We start from the raw sequence: 26069 nt of genomic DNA on the forward strand, positions 1-26069 counted from the left end.
CACTGCATAGTAGACAGGAAGTGGAGAGGGAGAAGGACTCAAGGACTGGGTACAGCCTTCAGTGACATTCCCCAAACACTACCTAGTGGTGAGATTTAGTAATCAGCTCAGTGCTTCTCAATCCCGTCAAGCTGACACTCAGGATCAATTAATTGTCATGTTATGCTTTTGCAGTTCATGTTTGTCTGATATTCACATTTTGGTCTTTCTGATGACATTCAGCTATGCATCTTAGGAAGGAATTACTACAGAAATCATGTTTCTTTGCTAGGTTATCCTATCAGGTGCATGCTGATTTCAATTTGTCCTATTTAAAGTAATGCTTGCTTTATTTATCCTATTAAAGTGTTGTCTGCCCTGCTTCTGTACTACAAAGTAGCTCTTTTCAGCCTCCATAATTATTTTAAGTCTTTGGTAGAAAGGCACATTGAAATTATGTAAATATTTCATTCCTTATTAAACATTCAATGCATCCATTTATTAGTGTAAATTAGTATTGAATGGTGGTTTCTTATTTATGTTATGTTACTATAATTACTTCAATACTTTAACTTGCATCAAATGTGGTGAGTGTAAGCTTCTCTATGCTGAATCTGCATCCTTTAGTCCAGCTCCATATTTCTGGCACTATCCAGTACCTCAGGTCCATCATTTTCTTGTTCTAGTCCTTGAATCAACCATTTCTCCAAAGAGCTCTGATTCCTCTTAGAAGTAGCATTTAAAAGACAACTCTGGACCCAATGCTTATTTCTATTGGATGAGGGGACAGGTTTTCAATGTCTGGGTGCTATCTGGGTGTTCTTTTCAGGCTATAAATGCTATAATACAAAAAGCATTTTCAAAACATACCTTAGCAAACTATTAATAAGAGCCCTCTGAAGGAAAGACATCCTATGCTCACCCACCAGGAATTTCTCTGAGACATGAAAATACATCCATGCTAGGTAGACATCTGAAGGGCTTTATGGTATGTAATATTTATTTGTAATATGTCATTCTTAGTTCTATAATGATCTGTAGCTTCTAGGTGATGTAAACTGTATATGCATGTGTGCTAAATTTTACTTAAATTGTCTTCAACACGTCATCATTGAACATATACCAGCGAAGTACTGATGTATTCCTCTGTCTCTGTCTGTCTTGTCTTTTTCTCTTACACACACACACATACACACACACACACACACACACACACACACACACACACACACACACTCTCCTGTTCATGAACTATTCAGATCTCATTTCTCTTAGGACAAGAAAAGAAGATGAGCTGAGGCTTCTTTGTTAAAGAGTCTTTGGAATTAGAAAGTTTTGATTTTGAATTTCAGTCTGCTTGTGTAAGGTTATGACTTGGGGTATAATAGAGTCCCATCCTGAAAATTCTGAAGTATAACAAGATCATTGCCTGAAACATAACAAGATCAAAAGCAGCACATTTCCTTCTCTATCAGTCTTTATTTTGGTAGTGATTGTTATTTCAGCGTCACTCAAGAGTTTGCATGGTGTTTCAAGGAAGTCTACAAAAGAATTTGCAAGGCAATTTGGGATAAAAGAAAGAGATTTAGGAAAAAAAGGCCAAGCTCCTTCAATCTTGCTGTTATTGCCATTTGCATTTGGAACTAAATAATTTATTGTTGTGTTGGTCGTCTTGTGTATTTTAGGATGTTCAGAAGCATATCCAGGCTTGGCTCACCTAGAGCCAGTAGCATCTTAGCAGGTGTGTCGACCAACTTTGTTTCCAGTCTTATCCAGTGTTTCAAAGGCAGGGCCGGGGCAAAACTGGTCTTCGTAGAAGACCACTACAAGAAAGGAAGTGATCTTTCTACTTCACTGAAAAAAGAATATGAAGTGAAACACTGGAAAGAGCAAAGATAAAGCAAGATTGTGATAAATTTTCTGTTGCTGTTAGAGTGGAGGAGAGAGTCGAGTGAAAGAGAAGAGGTATAGTGAGATGGATGAAAGAGATCATCCTTATTGTTGTTGTAAACAATTGTCATTTAAGTAATGGAACTGTTTAAATACTGAAATAAAATGGCCAACATTGAAAGAAATGCCAAAGACTTTCCAGTGATGATGATGATTTAGGCATGTGTTCATGTGTGTGTGTGTGTGTGTGTATGTGTGTGTGTGTCTATTGTGTATGCCAGTCCTGAGGCTTGAACTCAGGACTCAAGCACCATCCTTGAGTTCTTTTGCTCAAGGTTAGCATTCTATCATTTTAATCACAGCTCTACTTTGCTTTTGGTTGGTTAAGTGGAGATAGTGTCTCATGGGTGGTATCAAGTTGTGAGGCATCTCAGCCTCCTAAGAAGCTAGGATATTGTTTTCAATAGGTAAGCCTCTCCCCTCCTACCTTATCCTGGAAGTATCACCAGAATTTTATTTCCTCCTCTTCCCCCCATTATTTCCCCTTTTCCATTTCACATGTCTCTGGGGATGGGAAGATACAGGCATTCTAAGTGCCTTTTCCCCGCTGTGATCCTCTTTATTAGTAAATGTCCTAGTGAAGGGCAAGCATAAGCATTGGACTGCACCAGTACAAAGTCTTCCCCTGGGTTTTATGCAACACAAAGCAAAGGATAGAAGCTTTCTCTTTCCTCTAAGTTCAAGCTCATACTCAAGATCAGTATTGGTCTCCAGAACACCTGGTGCCCAAATTCAGGTTTTTCACTGGGAAGAGTCTGGTTTTGATTATAAAGGTAAAAGAGAGTGAGAGTATCATCAGTTGAACAAGGGCCTTCAATAAGCCAGCATAGATCAAGGTTCAGATGGGCAATTAAAAAACCTACATCTTGCAAATCAGTGGGAGAGGTGTAGCATAGTACCAAATGCAGTACCTTGCTTGGTGGCAGAAACTTGGGGACAGAACACAACTGAGGACTGTAGGGATCTGTAAGTCTGCAATCACCAAGCGATTACTTATAGTCTCACTGTTCTCTCTTCCATTCAATACAAGATTTGAAGCTGGGCATAGTGCCACACACCTGTAATCACAGCATCAGGAGGCAGAGGCTAAAGGATTGAAACATTTGAGACTAGTCTGGGCTATATATGAAACCCTGACTTAAAAACAAACAAAACCTAACAAGTGAATTAAATAAATAAACAAATGAATAAATACATAAGTACATAAAAGGAAAACAGTGTAGAAATAGAACTGAGAGCTCTTGTTTTCCACCTTAGGTAAATATATGCAAGCTCAAGTAATTTAACCTAATATTATTAGCATATTTTTTCAGACTTAAATGTTGGGGTTTTGTTGGGAGCCAGAGTAGAATCAAATTGTACCTTGATTTGCATCAGACCATGGCTTTATTGTCCTATTGTTTTATGGCCTTATTCTGTTTAAATTACCTGAGATTTACCATATGAATGTAACAGTTGGAAGTTCCCTGGTTTCAAGAAGGGAGAAGCTGGAGTTGAATAAACGAGGCAGTCTTTACTTGGGCTGCAGACATCCCGGACCCGGTGTGTCTGTCTCTCTTCTATTTTTTCCTAGTCCTTGCCCCCTATTTCAGGAACCCCAATCTGCGAACCCTGGTTTGCTGCCGGCTGGCCCTGGCAGGGTTTGATTAAGATCCTATAGCCTCAAATATTACAAATGAGAATTAGATTTTTTTAGATGTTACATTTCTGGTAATTCACAACTCATCATTTGTGTCATTGTAGTCAAGAGGTACTATATGGACTAAAATAACAGCACAATGTAAGCATTTCGTGAATTTCCTCTACCTGCTGATTGCATTGTAAACTTCCTTTCAGTTCATTCTTCATGGTAGTGAGCTCCTGCTAGGATCTGAGAGTTACATAACATAATCTAACCATCACCACGATAGTCCGACATTATCACATGCAACAATACATAAATACCCACTGTAGACATCACTAATCAATTCTGACTTTCATTTCTGTTGAGCTTTGATGCAGACTCAATCCGCTTCTGCACATCATACTCCAGAAAGTACAAACCAGCCTGAAAGACGCAACTTATTGATTGGCTCAAAGCCCTGGTTTTGCTGGGGGAGGGTGTCCCTGTTGAATCCATGGCCTTTATTATCTGGCAAGAAGGAGGGCCCCTGTGACCGCCCTGAGCACCCAAGCACTGGATTTCAACATTCATGTGATGAGATGCACAAGCTGTGAGGCCCTGAGCTTTTATCAATGGCCATGCCATGGGCACCATGACAGGCAGGGTAATGAATTTCCCCTCCTTGCAGAAATGAATAAGTTGTGATTGGTGATGCAGTGATCAATTTGCTCCATCACAGTAAGCTGCCCATCCATCATCCACACCTGCTGTCAGGAGCCAGGGCTGCTGATTCTGGCCCCAGTCCTGTGCCTCAGCCAGCTGAGCAAGAACAATTTGCAAGCTGGGCATCACCGGTTCATACCTCTAATCCTAGGTACTCAAGAGGCTGTGATCTGAAGACTATGGTTCCAAACCAGATAGGGCAGGAAAGTCTGTGAGACTCTTATCTCCAAGGACCTTACAAAAAGTTGGAAGTAGAGCTGTGGCTCAAGAGACAGCAAAGACTGAGAAATGGTGCTCGGGCCTTGAGTTCAAGCTTCAAGACTCCCATTCCCCACCCACCTCCACCCCATTCATAAAAATGCCTCTGAAGTTGGCTCCCCAAGGCTCAAGTCTGCTTAATTGGAATGTCTGAGGCGGGGCCCAATTCCTGCTCAGTCACTGGTGCTTTGCGATGACGGGTGCCATTGACATACAACATAATCAAACGTGAAAGGCTTTTAACAGGGACTTGACTGTGGCATGGTGTGTTCCTGGGCCAGCTACCTGTCACCACAGTGTCCCAGCATCTCAGTCCTAAAGGGAAACAATGAAAGACACTATCAGACCTCCCTCTCTGACCTCACTGGGCTCTCCACAGATATCTGTGATAGGAAGGACAGCTTGTGCCTTGGACTTCCACAGCCACTGAGGCAAATAACAGCATTTATTAACTGCGTTATTTGGCATCCATGAATCAGCTCATTGATTTCACAACTGAATAAATGGGGGTAATTATCACTGTTTACTGATGAGCAAACAGTCTGAGCAAGGTTAAGTGGGGGTGCCCAGAGCCAGTGGTTGTGATAGAGTCTGTGTCTGCCTGACTCCCAAACTCTGGCTCTTTCCACTGGGGATTGTTCGGGTTAAGGGACAAGCCACAAAGACAATCCAACCAAGTCAGATTTCTAAGGTTCCATGGGAGCCACGTACTGCTTTCTGGTCGGAGTGAAGCAAGGGGACCCAGGAGCCCCCAGATGAGTTGTCCATGTTTGTTGTGTTCTCAGTATCACTGGGTATGTCTGGAGTTACAGAAACCAGTAAGATGCTCAATAATAATAATAATCATAATCATTATCATAATAATAATACCATCAACAACAATAAAAGTCTACAGGCTTCTCAGTATTTCCTTCCTTCCTTCCTTCCTTCCTTCCTTCCTTCCTTCCTTCCTTCCTTCCTCCCCTCTCCTCTCTCCTTGTCCCACTTCTTTCTTCCTTTCCTTTCTTCCTTCCCTAATTCTTCTCTCCTCCTTTTCTCTCCTTCTTCCCTTTCTCTTTCTTTCCTTCCCTCCCTCCTTCCTTTCCTTTGTTCAACCCCCTTTTCTTCCTATCTCCCTTCCTTCCTTTCTTCTTTCCTATTTATTTCCTTTCTTTCTTCTTTCCCTCCCTCCTCTGTCCTCCTTTTCTCTCCTCTATCTGTCCCTCCATCCCTTGCTCCCTCCCTCCCATCCTCCCTTTCTATCCTCGCCTCCTTCTTTCAAGTGTGATATATACTATTATGGGGAAGGGAAGGGCCTCTTCCCACAGATAGGGATCCAGAAACCTGTCAACTGGACTCTACATTGGAACCAAATGAGAGTTTTTATAAAATGCCTTCAGTGCCACCCCTAACTCACTGAATCAGAATTCCTGAGGCAGGGCCTTTGGTATCTAATTTGAATAATTACTTTAATGTGACACAGGTTGTAAATAACAGTTGTTAAGATTAAATATAAACTATTGCTCATTGTAGTCAGCATCCTACTGGAGGTTTTAGTCAGGAAACTAGACAGATAAATAAAATGAAAGGTGTGGAAAAGAACTAAAGTATCCCAAGTCATAGTTGACCTGGATCTGCAAATAAAAATTCCACACAAACATACCCACACATATGCAATTAGAACTAATATTTGGCTTCAGCAATGGCGAAAATGTTGATGTCCCTTCTTTTTTCCTCCCATCTGTCCCCTCTTTCCTCCTTCATCCTCCCACTGTGTGTGTGTGTGTGTGTGTGTGTGTGTGTGTGTGTGTGTGTGTGTGTGTTAAACAGAGATAGAAACAGAATGAGACTGGAGGTAGTGGGGTTGGGTGGGGGTAAAAATGTGTATATGTTAGTTTGGTATACACACATTTCCCTGGAGACAATTATTTTACAGTAAAACCTGGTGCTCTTTTTCTCTTTAGTATTTCACTGCACATTTTCTAAAACCTAGAATATTCTCTTCTACAATTATAATATAATTGTGGGTGTGAGGAGATTATCAAGCCATAGTATCAATATGTAATCCTCCATCTTCATCATGTTTTCTACTGATTCTTTTTTCTGTTGGTTGTAGGGCTGTCCCTCGGCTTTTTCACTCAAGGCTAGCAGCACTCTACCACTTTCCGCCACAGCACCTCTTCGAGTTTTCTGGTAGTTAATTGGAGATGAGAGTCTCATGGACTTCTCTGCCTAGACTGGCTTTGAATTGGGATCCTCAGCTCTCAGCCTCCTGACTAGCGAGGAGGCATGAGACACTGGCCTCTACTGATGCTCTTTACAGCCAAGGGAAACCCAAGCTCATGGCCTGTCTTCAACTGTCATGATCTCCAGAGAACTTTCAATTTGGACAGCTCCTCCATTTGCTATGCTTCCAAGGCTGTGATGTTCCTAGATATGTAGACTGTTGTGATTTTGTAGAAAGCTTCTTTTTCTAAGTCTGCCTGAGAACAGATTTACATTCTGCAGGGTTGACAGGAGCACCAAAAAGAAATGATGTTGTGTTGTATACCATATTAGGAGGCATAAGGTCACATTCTGCTGTAAACAGAGGCACTGAAAATGACACTGATCAAGTTTCTCCACTGTATGGTTATTATTCCCCCATCGCTTTCTATGGTGGTTCTTAGTTTTGAATTCACATTTGCTAAGTTTGATTGCTTAGTGGGCACTTTATACCACCTGAGCCATGCCTCCAGGCATAGTTTTGTGGCTATTTTGGAGTCAGAGACTCACAGACTTTTCTACTCCAGTGGGTTTCAAACTCTGATCCTCCAGATCCTCACTTCCCGTGTCACTAGGATCACAGACTTGAACCATTAGTGCCCAACTCCATTTTTCTTCATTATTTACTTGTGGGGGGATTCTTTTAAACTAGGTGACTACTTCACAACATTTCCAGTTTTCCTCTAGCTCTAACTTACACTTGGGATTTTTAAGAACTCACCAGGGTTGAGGGTTACTCTCCTGAACAAATCAAAGTGGTTAAAAACTCACCTCTTCTGAAGGACATTTCAACTGGGGCCTATATGATAAGGGAAGAACTCTATTCCTTAGAATTTGGCAGGGTTGAGCAATAAACATTGGAGGAACCCAGTGGCCTGAACACATACAAGAAATGAGCCAAGTCCTGCTGACCAGCACAGCATGTACCATAGAAGGTAGGCAGGCAGTGTCATGAGAAGCAGGTAAAGTTTGGATTTATCCCAAAAGGAAGAAGAGACCATGAAATGGGTTCTACCAGGGAATTGGCAATTGGGCTTGTGGGATGGAATAAACATATCCCTTAATTATCATGTGGGACCTCAATCTGATGGCAGTAAGATGGCAACAGGAAGGACAGTGAGGAGGTAAAAGGGGTGAGCATAGGCTAGGAGGAAACAGCCTGGAGAGGGAGGGTAAGGATCAACCAGTGCAGAGCCACAGATATCAGGAAACGTGGAATGAAGAGTGACTGTAAGGATGTTGGGGGAGGGGGGGTAGGCACTGTGGGCAGAGGCAGGGAAGATGACTGCATTGGGTTTAGAGGACTAGACTGTGCTTTTGGAGGAAAGCCCTTATGGATGTAGAAGGTAAGTAGAAGGTAGAGGTAGGTGTTTCTGTGCAGAAGGAGCAAGAGGCCTGAGGAACTCAGAAGAGGGTGGAGGATCCAGAGCACTGCGGCTCTGAGAAGGGTAGGCAAGGGCAAAAAGTAAGGGATCCCTAGAAGGGTCTGAGGAGGTTTGACATTCGAAAGGACCCATGATGCCTACAAGAGGAGAATGAGCTGGCGGCAGAGGTTAGTTTACAGCACTGTGGAAGCGATCACCCAATGCCACAGCTCAGAAAGGCAGGACACACACACACACACACACACACACACACACACACACACATAAACACACATACACACACGCTCCACTGGGGTCTTTGCAAGACCAAACTGGTGTCATGTAAAATCTTCAAGAAGATAGGGTTAAAAAGAAGAGAAGTACTGTCTTGTCCAGAAGAGAGATAGGCAAGGAACCTGTTGGCTGGGGATGGAGGAGAGAGGAGAAAGAGAAGGGACTCGCTCCAGTGCGGAATGAAGACAAATGGGTGGCCAATTCTGGAGAATGAATCCTTTCTCTGGAACACTTGGCTCTCCATCAGGACCCAGCCAAGGCCTGTCAGGAGGGAGTGACGCTTTTGTGCATTGGCCTGCTGAGCTCATGTTGCTATGGTGATGGGGCCATAAGTCATGTCTGCTGCTGCAGCACAGAAGCACTGTGATTTATGCCTCCCCAGCTGGGATTGTAAACTTTTTTTTTTATTTTTAATGTTCAAAATCTGTCACTGAAAGGGAAGGCAGGGTGTCTCTGGCTCACTTTCAAGGAGGTGGGGAGGGGCGCTGTTGCCAGACTTCAGCTTTCTCCCTAGCCAGTGATACCTTTGCCTACCACATCACTGAGCCTGCTGGTCCCTAGAAGGTTGTGATGGAAAGAACAAAACCTCAGTCTCTCATCTTGTCACTGGGGAGGTTAAAGAAATAGAAATCAAGGTTTCTCAGTCTCGATGTTGTATCATTTGGGGTTTAATAAAGTCCTTATTGGAAGAGGGCTGGCCTGTGTTTTACAGGATATTTGGCAACAACTCTGCTTTTACCTTCTAGATACCAATAGAACGTAGCAGGTTATAGGCAAAATATGAAGCATCCAGAGGTTATCAAATGTCGCTGAGCAGAGGTTGGAATCACCTATTAATTTAAATTTAATTTTAATTGGCAATATTATGTGTTGAAAGAAGGGCAAAGTCTCTGCCATTTGAACCATATCCCCAGACCTTTTGTTTTACTTTTTTGTTTTTTTGAGACATGGTCTTACTAACTTTGCCCAACTTGGCTTCAAATTCATGATCCTCCCTAGTCTCCCTAGCCCGTAGCTGGGATTGGAGTTGCGTGGTCCTATGCTTAGTACAAAAGCACGCTCCTTTAACATTTTTTTGAGCATAAGTACATTTTAGATATAAGGCCCTTGTCTGCTGCATGGCTGGTAAAACTCTTCTACCATTCTGTGAGTTTTCTAGGCATCTTGCTATATATATATATACATATATAGATATAGATATAGATATAGATATATAGATAGATATGTAGATAGATAGATAGATAGATAGATAGATAGATAGATAGATAGATCCTTTGCCATGTAGAAATTCTTCAGTCTGATGCAAGCACCATTTGTTGAAGAGACTTTCCTCCAATTTGTGTTTTTGGCATCCTTAGTCAAATATTTGATGGCTATATGTCTGTGGGTTCGTTTCTGGGTCTTCTATTCTACTCCATTGGTCCTCGGGCCTATTTTTGTGCCAGTACCAAGCTGATTTTATTACTATGGATTTGGAATAGTTTGACGTTGGGTATTGATATTCCTCTAGAATTGTTTTTACTGCTATGGACTGTTTTTGCTATTTGAGGTCTTTTGTTATTCCAAATAAATTTTTGGCTGCTTTCTCTAAACTCCCCAAAATAAACTCTCAATGAAACAATGACCCAATTAATAAATGGGCTAAAGGCTTAAAGAGAGACTTTTCAGAAGAAGACGTAATAATGGCCCATATGCACATGAAGGAATTTTTAACAACTCTGTCCCTAAAAGAAGTGCAAATCAAAACAATACTAAGATTCTACCTCACCTTAGTTAGAATGGAAGAAAATACAATAACAGATGCTGGCAAGGATGTGGCCCAAGAGAACTCTAATTCACTGTTGGTGGGAATGTAAACTTGTTCAACCACTATGGAAAGCAGTATGGAGGATAAGACTAAACAGAGAACTTCCCTGTGACCTAGCAATTTCTACTCCTGGGTATTTATTCAATAGAACACAAAGAAGGCCACACGAAAGCTCTCAGCACAATCATGTTTATTGCAGCATTATTTACCATAGTCAAGTTATCAAATCAACCCGGATGCCTCTCAGGGGACAAATGGACTAAGAAAATGTCACAGACACACACACACACACACACACACACACACACACACACACACACACACACACACTGGAATTCTATACATCCATCAGAAAGAATGATATTGTACCATTTTCAGGGAAATGGAAAGACATATTAAAGGAAGTAAGCCAGAACCAAAGAAACATATGTTGCAAAATTTCCCTCATTTGTGATAATGAGAATGTGCCTATAAATCTACAAGTAAACACACAGGATGATAAAATTTTAAAAATACACTTGGGCATGACAAATCATACAGGTCTCTGGTATTCACAAAGCGTGAGACCAGAGATGGATGTTCCTAAGAAAGGACCATATAGGAGAAATAGCTATGTGTATAGGAGAAATAGCTATGTGTATCTGCCCATATAAAGCAATATATTGGAATGAACTTTAGAAAATGGACACAGAGTTTTTTTTTCTTCTTTGCTGCTTTTTGTTTTCATTTCCTTTTGTGTATTTGCTTATCTGACTTTGGTAGGGGAAGGGGAAGGGCAAAGAAAAGGAGGGACAAAGGGTGAACAAATGCAGCAGCGGCTTTCACTAGACACCCTGTGCTGGAAATGAACTCTACAACCTCTGGGAGAGGAAAACTGGGAGAAATCAAGGGAAGGGGTGACCCTGTCCAAAAAGAAATGCATTCTTCATCTGACTTGTCTAACCAGAATCCCTCTGTACATCATCTTTACAATAAAAACCTAAACAATTTAAAAAATTCACCTTACAGGTGAAGAAGTGAAGCTTTTCTTCTCTTTGGACCTCTGGTATACACGGCTTTCATGGAGGACAAAAATATTCTCCCCCAAATTGGACCATTGGAGGCTACATAGGATAGCAGTGATCCCTGGATATTTCTCATCAAGCCTTTCTTGACACTGTTTCTAAGCTACTGAACTAAACACCACCCCATGTGTAAACCCAAATGCAGGGCATCTTTTTTTCTCAGGCAGATGCACTTCACTATGGTTTTCTCAGTCTCACTGTCCCTAGAGGGGCACTGGCTGGATTTAGATGTGCTTTGAAGGGGAGCATATGTATGAACTATACTATGGATCCATGCTCTCTGCCCCAGGAACATCACAGCCAGGATGCCACTGGGAATATGTGATACAGTGTGTGCAGACTGGTTGGAAAAGTCACATATGTATCTGCCCTCCCCGCCAAACAGTCACTTTCATTTCTTCTTATTACTTACACTCCAATTTTATTTATCTGATTTTACTTTTTTATTTTATTTCCTTCTAACAATCTGACAGATTGAACCCAGGACCTACTGCTTGCTAAGCAGGCACTCTATATCTTCTGTTTCACATCTCATCCCATCATGCACTTGCTATTTTTGAGATAAGGTCTCCATTTATCACTGGGATGAATAAGGCTGCAATTTTCCTACCTGTGCTTCTCTCTGTTTCTGGGATAATAGCTGTGCACTACCACACTCAACCATTGAGTGAAATGGAGTCTCACAAACTTCTTTTTGTCAACACTGGTCTTAAAGTCATCCTCCAAACTCTTTGTGCCAAGTACCTAAGACTACAGGCTTGAGCCATTTTTATATTGTAATAAATACATGTACAAGTTTATAATGTCAGCACTTTTTAAGTGGATGGTTCAGTGGTACTGAGAATGTATCGTCATGTCACCACTTTCAGAACTCTTTCCATCTTACAAACTCAGGCCCTGTACTCACTAGACAATAACTCCCCATGCCTCTCTCCTTCTAGGCCTTAACAACCATTGTTTGGTGTTCTACTTCCATAATTAAGTGCCTCCCATAAGTGGCATCATATTGTATTTGTTCTTTTATGGCCAGTTTATTTCACTTAGCATAATGTACTCAGGGTCATCCATGTTATATAACAAATGTCAGATTCTCTTTCCTTTTAAAGGCCAAATAATATACCATTGTATGTTCATATCTTATTTTACTCTATCTATCCATGCTCTGATGGATACTTGAGTTAATTTCCCATTTTATCTCCTATGAATATCACTGCCAATACTCTCCTGTTACTTTTTGAAGTATCTTTGGGTTAGAGTCCAGTGAGTCAGTCACCATGCATTTCTTGACTATTTGCTGCATGAAAAGTCTCAGGAAAGAAAAGTCAAGGAAGAGGAGTGTTGATCCCGTCAGAAAAGGGAAGAATTTAGAAAGTGAGAGACACACTGGATTCATATTTGGGCTAAGTCACTGTATTGTAATAACAATAATAACCATTCTATTTGTGCCCACCCAACAAAGCATGAATCAACTCCCGGGATTCTCAACCATAGTCCCACAGATGGAGAAGGAGAGGCACAGGGGATAAAGTATTGGGTTTACTCTTCTACAGATAAGACATGGCAGAACTGGAATTTCAGTCTGATCTTCCAGCACTAGCACCATGGCTGCTCATGACCTGAGTCTATCCAGTTCATGGGTTTGAAAAACCTCCAATATACACTCCCTTCACCTCCCCCTGCCATGCATGTGTGTGCCACCACCACCCACACACACTTTGGAGCTTTCTTATTCATTTCTGTGAACTATAAGTGATTTTATAGGTCTTTTCAGGGACTTCCTGCTCTCTAGAATTTCCAAGCTTAACAATTATATGCAAATATTACTGTTCTACAGGGGCCCTGTACTTTCTGTGGAGTCAAGAATGTAGAACACAGTTCAGCAGGCTGGTGGCCTATGAAGCCAGTTCTCTACTTTCACTCCGAGACCCTGTGCGTATTTTGAAAGCAGTCCCCTGGGAATCTAAATCCTCATTCTCCCATGTTTGGCTTAACCTGTGTACTCTCTGAGCCTTGGTAGACTAAGTGGCCTTACCTGAATTGTGTCTGAAGGAATGGTGGCACTAAAATTACTCCTAGTGAAAAATACCGGGGAGACATTGTATGTTGAATTTATTTCCTAAAGATTACCATCATTTAGGAATACATCCACACCCCTGGGAAAAATGCCACTTAGGAAATCGACATAGTTGTTTAGTTTAGTTTAGTTCTCAAATTTCTGTGTCTAAAGGACAGTTCTTCATTTTAGTTGATTCCATTTATTTGTTCCATCTCTCCCCCCAAAACAAACAAACAAATAAAAAAAAATGTTGTTACTGGAAGCCACTTCTGAACTAATAAATTCTAAAACATGATAGTCAATAGGTGAGGCAGGAAATTTTTTTTAATTATAGAATTTATTAACATTGATTTTTACATCATATTTCAAATGACGTATTTAACAAACAAGAATTCAAGAAGGGAATTTCTATATACAATCACTGGCACTTAGATTTTAGAACATAATTAAAATTAGGCTGAGGGTTTGTATGTCATAGATACATATTAATCTATGTAATAAAACATTATGTCTATAGAGTCATAGATTTTTATGTCTAGGAAGTTGTGTTTATATTTCCAATACCATGTCCATAGCATTAGGTATGCAAATATTGAGTCATCGCTCTTGTACTGTTTGGCTCTAATAGCCACATAATAAGGATACCATGTACCTTTTGTTCTTTTGGTCTTGACTTGTCTCACTCAACATGATTTGCTTCAGATTCATCCACTTCCCTGCAAATGCTATTATTTTATCTTATCTGTTGGCTATGTAGAATTCTATTGTGTGTGTGTGTGTGTGTGTGTGTGTGTGTGTGTGTGTGTGTATATATATATATATCACATTTTCTGTATCCATTCATCTAAGGTAGGGCACCTGGATTGCTTCCATCACCTGGATATTGTGCATAGTGTAGCTATGAACATAGCTGGGCAGGTATCCTTATCATATCTTGGGTTATGATGTTCAGGATAGATGCCCAGGAGTGGTATGGCGGGATTGTAGGAAAGGTCAACTTTCAGTTTTTTAAGAAACCTCCACACTCCATTCCCAAGTAGCTGAACTAGCATATAATCCCATCAGCAGTTAGATGCTGGTGGGGTTGTGGAGAAAAAGGAACCCAGCATCTCTCATTGTCTGAGAACACAATCTTGCCCACTCTTGATGGGGTAAGGTGGTATCTTAGGGTTGTTTTTATTTGCATTTCCTTTATGACTATGGATGTTGAACATTTTCTCATATGCTTTTTTGCCATTTTAACCTCTTCTTTTGGTAAGTCTCTCTTTAGTTCTCTTGCCCATTTAGTGATTGGTTTGTTGGGTTTGGAGGGTGAGATCAGTGAGGCAGGAAATTTTTGACGAGGCTATTTTGTTGCAAAGGATATCAATATGTAAAAGGACCATGTGATACTTGATGATACCACAGAAATATGGACTGAAATATGGCTGAACAACACATATTGGTAATTCAAAGTATTTTCATACGTATGACAAAATAACCCTATCAAACCAGCATTATCTCATGCTCTGTATCCTTTACTCTGAGTCATTCTCTGTGCTTAGATTGGGGAATACAATTATAGCTAAGAGTCAATCTATGACCTCCAGAATGGGGGAATCTAGTATATGACCATGACCTAAGAAGGCATAGATTCTCAGCTAGGCAGGGTGTGGGTATTCTCAGCTGTTAAAAAATAATGCAGCACATGAAAAGCTAAAGCCATTCCCTCTAAAATCAGGAACAAGACAAGGATGCCCACTCTCTCTACTCCTCTTTAACACAGTATTAGAATTTCTAGCCAGTGCAATAAGGCAAGAAGCAAGCATAAAGGGGATCCAAATAGGGAAAGAGGAAGTGAAACTTTCCCTCTTTGCAGATGACATGATTTTATATTTAAAGAACCCTACAGACTCCACTCCCAAGTTCCTTGAGCTGATTCAAAACTTTGGAAAGGTAGCAGGGTATAAAATTAACCCTCAAAAATCAACTGCCTTCCTCTATGCCAACAGTGAGAGGAACGAGGCAACAATCAGGAAAGCAACTCCTTTTGCAATAGCCTCAAAGAATATAAAGTATCTAAGAATTATCTTAACTAAGAATGAAAAGGACCTTTTTGATGAAAACGTTAAAATCCTGAAAAAGGAAATTAAAGCAGAACTGAGGAAATGGAAAAACCTCCCATGCTCCTGGATTGGAAGAATCAACATCGTGAAAATGACAATCTTGCCAAGGGCTATCTACAAATTCAATGCAATACCCATCAATATCCCATTGTCATTCTTTAAAGAAATAGAAGAGGCAATCCAAAATTTCATACGGAATAATAAAAGACCCCATATCGCAAAAACACTTCTTAGCAGAAAGAACAGCGCAGGAGGAATTTCAATACCAAACTTCAGACTCATATTACAGGGCTATAATAATCAAAACAGCTTGGTAATGGCACAAGAGCAGGCCTGAAGATCAATGGAATTGAACTTTGGACCCAGATATTAAACCACAGACCTATAGCCACCTAATCTTTGACAAGGGAGCCAAAAAAAATAGAATGGAAGAAAAGGCAGCCTCTTCAACAAGTGGTGCTGGCAGAACTGGTTAAGAACCTGCAGAAAACTAAAGTTGGATCCTTTTTTGTCACCCTGCACTAGAATTAACTCCAAATGGATCAAAAACCTCGAGGTAAAAGTTGACACCCTGAAAACTTTACAAGAAGGAATAGGAGACACACTAGGCCTCCGTGGCACAGGTCGAAACTTTCTCAACAAGGACCAAGAAACACAACAAATCAGAGAAAGGGTGGATAAGTGGGACTGCATTAAACTGCAGAGCTTCTGTATGGCAAAGGACATAGCTTGTAAATTAATTAGGAAGCCTACAGAATGGGAGAAGATCTTCACTAACCATACAATGGATAAAGGTCTCATATCTAAAATATATCAATAGCTCAAAAAATTGAATCACTCCAAAGCTAATCTCCAAAGAAACAACCATCCCATTAAAAGATGGGCCAAAGAATTAAATAGAGTCTTCACTGAAGAATATATAAGAATGGCCTATAGACACATGAAGAAATGCTCGTCATCTCTGGTCGTAAAAGAAATGCAAATCAAAAGAACTCTAAGATTCCACCTCACTCCAGTTAGAATGGCCATGATCAAGAAAACTAATAACAACAGATGCTGGAGGGGATGTGGCCAGGAGGGATCACTACTACACTGTTGGTGGGAGTGCAAACTCGTTCAACCACTATGGAAAGAAGTATGGCACTTCCTCAAAAGACTAAACATAGAGTTCCCCTATGATCCAGCAATTCCATTACTTGGCATTTACCCAATTGTCCAGAAACAAGGATATACTAAATCCACTAGCACAATGATGTCCATTGCAGCACTATATACCATAGCAAAGATATGGAACCAACCTAGATGTCCCTCAGTTGATAAGTGGATCAGCAAGATGTGGTATTTATACACAATGGAATTCTATGCTGCTGTCAGAAAGAATGACATCACCCAATTTGTAAGGAAATGAAAGACTTCGAAAAAATCATTAAGTGAAGTAAGCCAGACTCAAAGGAACATAGACTCAATGTTTTCCCTCATTTGTCATAATCAGTAGAAACATTGGGCTCTCCTAGCAGAGATTTACAACAGAGCAAATCCTAGATACATAAGGCCATATAGTATGGCACTAAATGAAAGGACCTCCAGGAGAAGGTAACAAAAGTCATATAATGAGTCATTATGTCCTTAATGTACTCTGTTATCTCTCATCTCTTTTGCTGTCCCTTGGTTATCTCATATTGTTACAGTATTTCACTTTGTTATGTGATATATATGCGTATTTGGTTATTTGAAATTGGATAGGGAAGGGGGGAAAACAAGGTGAGGGGTGGGGGTGGGAGGGAGGGAAATGGGGACCAAGACATGAGAAAGTGTATCAATGTATGTGAAGTAATGCACTTTCTATCTGGCGAATATAATGTAACCCTTCTATTAATTACAATAAAAAATATATGAAAAAATAATGCAGCACATGTCTTCCTAATAGAGGAGAAAATGGTCGAATTGTATGAGTAAATCTATGAGGAAACTCTAATTTTGGTGCATAAGGAGAGGCCACATTCACCCCAAACTACTTACTTGCCAGGCAAGTAATTTCCTTAGCTACTCAGGAGGCTGAGGTCTGAGGATGGTGGTTCAAAGGCAGCCAAGACAGGAAGTCCCTAAGACTCTTATCTCCAATTAACTACCAAAAGGGTGGAAGTGTGGTTCAAGTGATAGACAGGTATCCTTGAGTAGAAAAGCTAAGCTAAGGGACAGTCCTTAGGCCCTGAGTCCAAGTATCAATACTGGCAGGCATGCGTGAGCGCACAGGAAGTGACATTTCTGTAAGGCTGTGATCAATGAGAGGAAGCAAGCTAGAGGGCCTGACGGGGCCATGCTGATATGATGCAGAGAGAGAAAACACTGGCAAAGGCAAGAAAAGAGGAATGAATTTGGCAGTTCAGAGAAATGAAAAATGGGAATGGCGTGGATGATGAAATGACAAAGGAGCTGGGGGCCAGAATGTGGGGTGCTAATATGCGTCACATGACATAGTTTGGATTTTTATTCTGAAGCATTTTAGGGTTAAGGAGGGCCCTAGACAGTGCCAAACAGGGGACAGTTATGGCCCAACTTGTGTAGATACTGGTTTGTGTATGTGCACTGGTAGCATGAAGATCAAAGGAAGTGAAACTATTTCAGAAGCTGTGAGCCAAGGGGGTCAATGAAGATACAGAGGTAGGGATGTTTTGAAGGTATTTGCAAAGGACATGGATGACTTTCTATGCTATATGCCCTGTTACCACACAGATTAACCATTTATCCTGAAAGATCCAGATCATCTGTGGTGTATAAATGTGTGTGTGTGTGTTGGCATGCAAGGGTTGTGGTCTTGCAGAGTAAAATACACTAATAGAAACATGTGGTCCTATTTTAGACAGAAGAGAAGGGCTCAGTTGACAAATATGATTGATAGTGCTAGCTTCTCTAAGAGATCATTGTCCTAGAGTTGGTGTTTACATAATTACAAGTGTAGCCTCCTGTATGAGTGATACCCAAAAGGACATCTAAAAAGTGGCCACAGCAGACCACAGAGCTGGAGACTATGAGACCCCTGTAAGTAAAGAGTCGACTCTGTCTACTTATGACTTTCCGTGTAATTGTTGGAGAATGGAAAAGAATGGGAAAATGACGGAAGGATTCTTTTTCACTCTGCAATTTTGTAACTGTTCATGTATGCTTATGGAACACTAGGCATTGGAGATTGCCCAATGCCTTGTAAAATGGGTAGTTCATTTGCAGCTTAAACTTAGAATAGTCCATATTCCATTTTTAATACAAATTGCAGTGATAGTGCCAGACAGAATCTAGAAAGCACTTACATACCTACTTGATTCTGCTACATGCCAGCAATTTATTTCAGGAAATACTTGGGCACCAAGATTGGATTATTACCCCCCCAACCCCGTCCACATATGTCCCCTTGAGATAACAAAATGAATAAAAATTGGGAGGTAAGCAAGTTCTATCTCTAATTCATCCTCAACTCTATACCTTTTTGATGATCTCAGAAACCAATTGCCTTCATTTGCAAGAGGAATGCAATAATAAAATCATGAGATCGATCACTGGAAAGGTCCCCAAAACTATCAAGTTCACAACCATTAACCATTCCTGGAGGTAAAAATAATGACCTGATCATTTTTTTTCCTGTTCAGGACTATGTACTATTCTTTAGCTTTTTTACTCAAGGTTTATGCTCTACCACTTGAATGACAGCTCTACTTTCAGCGTTTTCCTGGTTAATTGGAATTAAGAATTGCATGAGTGCTACTGCCCAAGCTAGCTTTAAGCCACAATGCTCAGATCTTAACCTAGTAGATATGATTATCAGTATGAGCCACTAGTGCCTGGCACAGCACTGGATCATGACAACTGAATAGATCTGTAGTCTCTGAAAAAGCTCCTTAATACAATATTCTAGACAGCCTCTCTATTTATAAGTTGGCACATGGCAGGTCTGATGTCTGCCATCTTGGATGTAGTCCAAGCCCATATAGGTGGACGAATATAAGATCAGGAAAGATTTTGAAGACAAGAGTTACGTTGGATGTTTCCTCAATTCTTCCCTTGCACTGTATCTTATACCGGGTGAGCCTCTATGCATGCCAGGCCAATAAGAATCATTCCTTAGACCTTTCCAAACACAACTCAAGGAAGACAAGCATTCATCTTTAGTACAAAATACTTGAGAGTTCAGGATGGTTTTCACTACTACTCTCCTGTTAGAACTGAGAGGATGGGAAGAAAATAGTCACATATAGAACAGAAGGAAACCATCACAGAAAGATATCCCAGGAATGACAGAATCCTAATGCCACATGATTCTCTCATCTTCCCTCACATTATGGCTGAGCTGACCTTTTGGCCTTTCTCCTGACAACATTCCAATATGATTGTCATTAAGATTATTTCAATCAGATCTTTATCCCGTGAAATGGAAAACAGGGTTTCCCATGTAGCATGGGAGCGAGCACAAGATCATGAAAGATGGAACAAAGATCTGAGGTCAGAGCCCTTGTTCCATTCCAATTCTCCCCTCTACGTTGCTGAGCTTAAGGTCTTAGTATATTGGCTTCTTCATCTGTGAAATGAAAGATAAAAATAGCTTTGTCACAGGAGGGTGACTGTACAGATCAACCACCGGAAGCTAGGTGGAAGGTCTCTGTCCTGTCCTATAGCTGGTTTCAATGTGGGGTCTTAAGCACTGGTATACTTGACCCTCAACTTAGCACCCTTGTCTCTGGCCTCTGACTCCATCTGTCTGAGCATCTGTTGTCTGTCTGTCTTTCTTTCTTTCTTTCTTTCTTTCTTTCTTTCTTTCTTTCTTTCTTTCTCTCCCTCTCCATCTCTCTCTCTCTCTCTCTCTCTCTCTCTCTCTCTCTCTCTCTCTCTCTCTCTCTTTCTCTCTCTCTCTCTCTCTCTCATCTAAAGATCTGCAGATCCACTGCAGCTTCAGAAGTCCCATTCGAAAAGTGTTTAACTTCTAATGCAGATATAACAAATCACTTCTCAGTTTCACTGTATCTGCAAAGCCTTCTATAATTCAACATCAAATATTTATTATTACGTTTATTAAAGTTTTAATAATTTAGCATCTCTTGCATGTAAGATAGAAGTTTAGCTAACGGGTTCCCCTTTATCCAACCTGGGTCACTTCAATATTTATATTCCAAAGTCTCCATTTGCGTTTCATTTAGCTGAAGCTGTGTCATGAGCCCTTCACCTGGGCTGGCAGTCAGTGCCTAGAACAGCTTCCCCAGTGGCAAAGACTAACAGAAATCTAGCGCCAAACAGTACTTGAAGAGATTTACAGAGCTTTTGCAGAAACTCATCCTAATAGAGTTCACTTTTATTATGATTGCTAAACTAAAACGGGGGAAAATACTGTCTCTTGGCTCACTGGCTGCATGATAGGCAGAAAAGAAAAGAGAAGAGACTAGAGAATGAAACAGTTTGGTAAGTACTACAGGTCCCAGAATGATCTCCTTCTCTACCTAAAGAAATCCATGTGGTGGTGGTGCAGAGCCAATTCCAATGTTCAAGTTCCATGAACTAAACTGTCATTATAAAGGAGAACCAGCATTTACTCATTGTCTCCTTCTCCCCTATTGTCTACTTCATTTTCCATTTGCATAAATGACACACCCCGTTAAAGGACCAAAGGTGAGCAAAGACTAAGGTAGAAGCATAGTAGTCCTATATCTTCCTCTCTTTCAAAAACTTCACTGCTTGGATCCAAAGCAGTCAACATTTACTGAACATTCTGATAGTCTGGTTCAAATATTCCAACTGCTACTTTACAATATATCTGTATTATATAAATTACTGAAAATTCTGGCACCTCAGTTTCCCCATTTGGAAATAACAATAACCACATCACTTAGCTGTTATTACAAAAACTCTTTCTTACCTATAGAAGGCCCAGACAGTACCAGACACACAGTAAGAGACTAATGCTAGCTTTTATTATTATGACTATGAAACAAAAAGTTGATGTTGTGTTCAATTCCCTTAAAACATGAAGAGGTCAATTCTCATTTTCCACTTAGATAGGAAACTGAGGTTCAGCACATTTAAGTAAATTTCCCAAGGACAGTTAGAAGTAATGAGGCTAGGATTGGGATCTAGATTATGTGGCACTTCGGTCTGCACTAATTCATTTACCCGACATTCCAATCTGTGTTTCAAGTAGAAGCACTTGTTCCTTCTGTTTGAGGCCATTCTGGGAGTCTGGGGGAAATTAGATAGATTTTGCCTAATAAGGGCATTCCCTATCAGCATTCCTTCTGGAAAGTGACTTATAGGTTGCCTACCATGAACACACACACACGCATACACACACACACACACATACACACACACACACACGCATACACCATCACCACCACCACTACCACTGCCACCATCATGATCATCATCAACAATATCCAAAAAATCTGCTGACTTTTAGGGAATGCAGAGATGCCTTAAGAGGAGGTCAGTCCAGATATGAGAGAGTTGCAAAGAAAAAAATGTTAGCAATATTTAGGAACATATTAATTCCACTATCCTAAAACTACTGTTATATTGAAACTTCTGAGCCCTGATACAATTTGTTCTCATTTTTCATGTTTTGTTACCTAGTATACAAACACTCAAACATTTTGAGCAGCAGAATCACCAAGTACTTGTTCTGTAAGATTTCTGGGCTAGACTCCATAGACTCCATTGTATTAGTTTTCTATTGTTGCTGTGACAAATATACAAACTAAAATGGCCCTGAAGAACCAGAGATTTCCTGAGTCAGTATGAATTGGTCAACATCAAGGTCATACACTAGGATATAATCTCCTTTTTTCGTCTTACAGCTTCTTCTGGCTTCTGGATTTCCTTGAATTGTGGCTTCACAAAGAGACTATATCTCAGTCTTTCAACATTATTTTTTTCTATGTTTATCAAATCTTGGTTCTCTTTAGAAGGGTACATGTGCCAGTTTTTTGGGCCCATGTAGATAACGCAAAAAATAAATCTATTTTAAGATTTTTAAAATAGCATCTGCAAATAATGTATTCCCAAATGAAGTAACATTCCCACGAGCTGGGGATTATGATTGGATACTTTGAGGGATTATTATCAGGCTATCATAGATGCAGTCTGAGAATCTACATTTCTAACAGGTCTGTAATAATTCCAGTGCTGCTGGCCTACGACCACACTTCCAGTACCAGTGAACCTAATAATTTCTTACACTGTTTAAAATTTGGCTCAGAGGTTCTCTCCATAAGAACTTCTTCTTAATCTCTAGGTAAGTTTGACCATCTCTATATTGGTGTCTTTCCGGCCTTGACATTCTCTCTATCTTTTTCAATGATCACAAACCACACCTTTTATTGTGTGTATTATGATTTTTGTCTCTTCTAATACACTGAGACCCTTGTCATTATTATTACTTGGCATGCCAGCACTTAGCCTGCTAAATAGTAAATGCTCAGTAAATTCTTTGTGGATGGATTTACAAGGTCAAAAGAACAAGGAGCCATTCTTTATTCTATTTAGAATGAATTCAGTGTGAAAACTATCACCAAGTGAATGATGCTGGCTTGCTTTCGGCTATCCCATTATTCGTCCAACATTGTTAAGGAATTAACAGCATCTCACTATTTCATTTTCATTGATTTGAGATCTTAGGAAAAAATCACCAAGGAGCTCCAAAAGCTAGGCTTTGTGGATGATTATTATTCTAAATATAATAGCTGTTCTCATATTTCCCTTATAAGAAGAACCAGCCCCAGGTATAATTGTAAAGAAGGCCTGGTGTGTAGCAGTAAGCGTTGTTTGCCATGATTTTGGCTCCACAAGTAACTTTTATTCATCTCTTGAGCTAGTCTCTTGTTACATGCTCCTTGCTAAGCCAGGAGACTTTCAGAAGCAGAGGTGGGCTTTATCTATCTTTCTCTACATGAGGAGCCTGGCTCAGTGCCTGGTACACAGCAGGGGTCCAGATGTGCTTTATTTTCTTTTTGGATTTGAAAAGAATTCAGATGAAATTTAACTCTTCCACTTTTGTAGCTTGTAGCTTCATTAGTGCCTCCAATGCTAAAGATCCCTTTTCCAGCAGCTTCCTGCTGGAACAAGCTGGAGAAGAAGAGCCATCCACAGGAAGAGTTCTCTTCTGTTTCTCTTCAGTCCTTCAGACTTGAAAGATTCCCCTCCCACCTTCAATTCCCCACAGCCAAATTGTATCTGCAATTCACGTTTAAATACCAGTGTTCTCTCTCCTAGAAATAATTGTTTCAAACCCCCAGTCAGGAATTTGTTCTTTCTTTTCCAACTACTAATGTTACATGTGACTCTTTTGTATACCACATATGATTCTTGTTTTATCCTATACACACTCCTGTATACACTAAACCTCAGACATGATATACTGTAGTAATTTATATATATATAGTATACATATACACACATTTATATACTTTATATGATACATATGCACATATATATGCTCATTTACTGCTCCTAATCTTGTGACCTGGGGAATGGTGCAAGCCCTGACTGCTGAGATACTGTTAATTTTAAAGTGCATCATTTATTGGATGCAGCCTTTCAACAAAGAAAAAAGTATGAATGAAAAAATTCACTTTGCAAACACAGTAAGCATACTATTATCCCTGGAGAGCAAATGCTTGCCATATTCAATGCTCAACATGTTTTAAGTCATTTAATTCTATTTCTCTTATTGTCAGGGGGAAAAGACTACTGTAGTAAAGCCTACCTGGTAAGTCAGTGGTGGGGTGAGAATGTGAACTCAAGTGATTCAGCCCCAACCTTATAGCTTTCAACAATGAACTTTGAATTCAATCAATGTATAATATAACATATTAAAGAAAATTTTGCAACTTGATGCATTTTTCAGAAAGCTCATGGAACCACAAATAAAATATACTCACACATCATCACCATCACACAAGCCTCCTCTCAGTTCCCTTTCCGCCATCCAAAAGGCATACCATCCTTTCTTCTAACAAATGCATATCAACCTACTTTTTCTTTCATGCTTGGATTCTATAAGTCAATATTATACTTGTGAGACTCATCTGTGAGGCACATTGTAATGGTTGAGTTCCTTCATTTTCCTTTTTCATAATATCCCATTGTACAACGACTCCACTTGTCATTTGACTATTGTTTTTGTTGATGAACAACTGTAAGGTTCTCTCCAACCCTTTGGTAGCACAAATGAGGGCTACTATTAGTATTTACGTAAGTATTATTTGTGGTACATACCTACCTGATTAGTTTATACATTTCTTATGATATGTCTAAATTCATTACATACTGACCAATAGATCTGGCTAATTTATATCCCCTGAGGGTGGTACAAAAGATCCTATTGTTCTATGAATGACATTACTAGTTGTTTTCAGCTTAGGCAGCATGATGGGTCATAGATTATACATTTCAACACCAAGCTATATTGCCTCTGCTAGTGTGAGTTCCCATATACTCTTAGGAGTTATCACAGACTTAGAAATCAAAAGGTCAGTCTTGCATTTTACCTCTGAGGTTTTCTCTCCAATCCTTCTTATAATGCCTACCTCTGTTCCTTTTTAGTTCTGCTTTTCCATATAGACTTTTCTCTAATCCTCTCTCTTATGATTTCATGGCAGTTGCTATTGGCTATCTATAATTATGATCTATTATTTATTACATTTTAGCATATCACCTGACTAGGACTTATTAGTTCTCTAAATGCTCATGATATGCTTGCCTGGGTAATGTCATGTCAAACAAGGTTTATTAGTGCAGCTTGGAAAACTCCATCACCTCAGTACAGACTTGTTCAAATGGTGATGACAGCAATCTTTTATCCTCCCTTGCAGATTAGGGTGTGATGCCTGGTTTATCACTTATTAGTAAAGCATCTCTTAGTCTCCCAGTTTATTTATGTATTCATATTTAATCTACACATTAAAAATTGCAGCATCACCTCTTGAGGCTGAAGCAAAGATGATCACATTGGTAGTATTAGATACAGATATATGGTTAAGAAAGTATTGTGAAGAATCAGGTACATATGATATGATCAATGTAAATGAGTTATTACCATTATACTTTGTGAAGAAAGCACTTTATCCTCATTTTACAACGAAGTGAAAACTTAGAAGTTGAACTTGGGTGAGATCGTATTGCTCACACACACTGAGAGATGGCATTCCCACCCAGCCTTTTGCAACTCCAGAATGAGTGATCATTAGCCAGTTTGACACTGTATCTTTGCTGAAATCACACTCGCGATGTCACCAGCACAGAACTCTATGTGAGAAGCTAGCAGAGGCTACCCTTGCACTGATTTCAGGTAAGGTCATTATGTTTCCAGGGATATGGTCTATCAACCAGATATTTTTGCTCTAACTTTAAGATAAATAATGTAGTTAATTCTATTATAAAAAGGAAACAATTGTAATCTCCTACGGATCAACTTATTTCTTAGTTCTTTGAAGTTACTGATTCATTTAGTAGTTGCTATTCCTTTGTTAATGTATTCTTCTTTAAGCAAAGCTTTTGGAAAATATTAATAGCCTGACAAAGCATGTCAGGCTCCAAGAGAAAGGTGACAAGGTGAGAATAAATAATGGCAAAGTAGGAGATGGTTG

General features: G+C 40.0%; 1 protein-coding gene across 8 annotated transcripts in view; it reads right to left on the reverse strand.

The window, feature by feature from the left end:
- Positions 1-26069, reverse strand: part of Astn2 (astrotactin 2) — an 854736-nt gene that overhangs the window by 407530 nt on the left and 421137 nt on the right. The window lies entirely within an intron of this gene.

Source organism: Megascapheus bottae, chromosome 3 (assembly GCF_031878675.1).
Source record: "Megascapheus bottae isolate mThoBot1 chromosome 3, mThoBot2.hap1, whole genome shotgun sequence".
In the NCBI taxonomy this organism is placed as follows: Eukaryota; Metazoa; Chordata; class Mammalia; order Rodentia; family Geomyidae; genus Megascapheus; species Megascapheus bottae.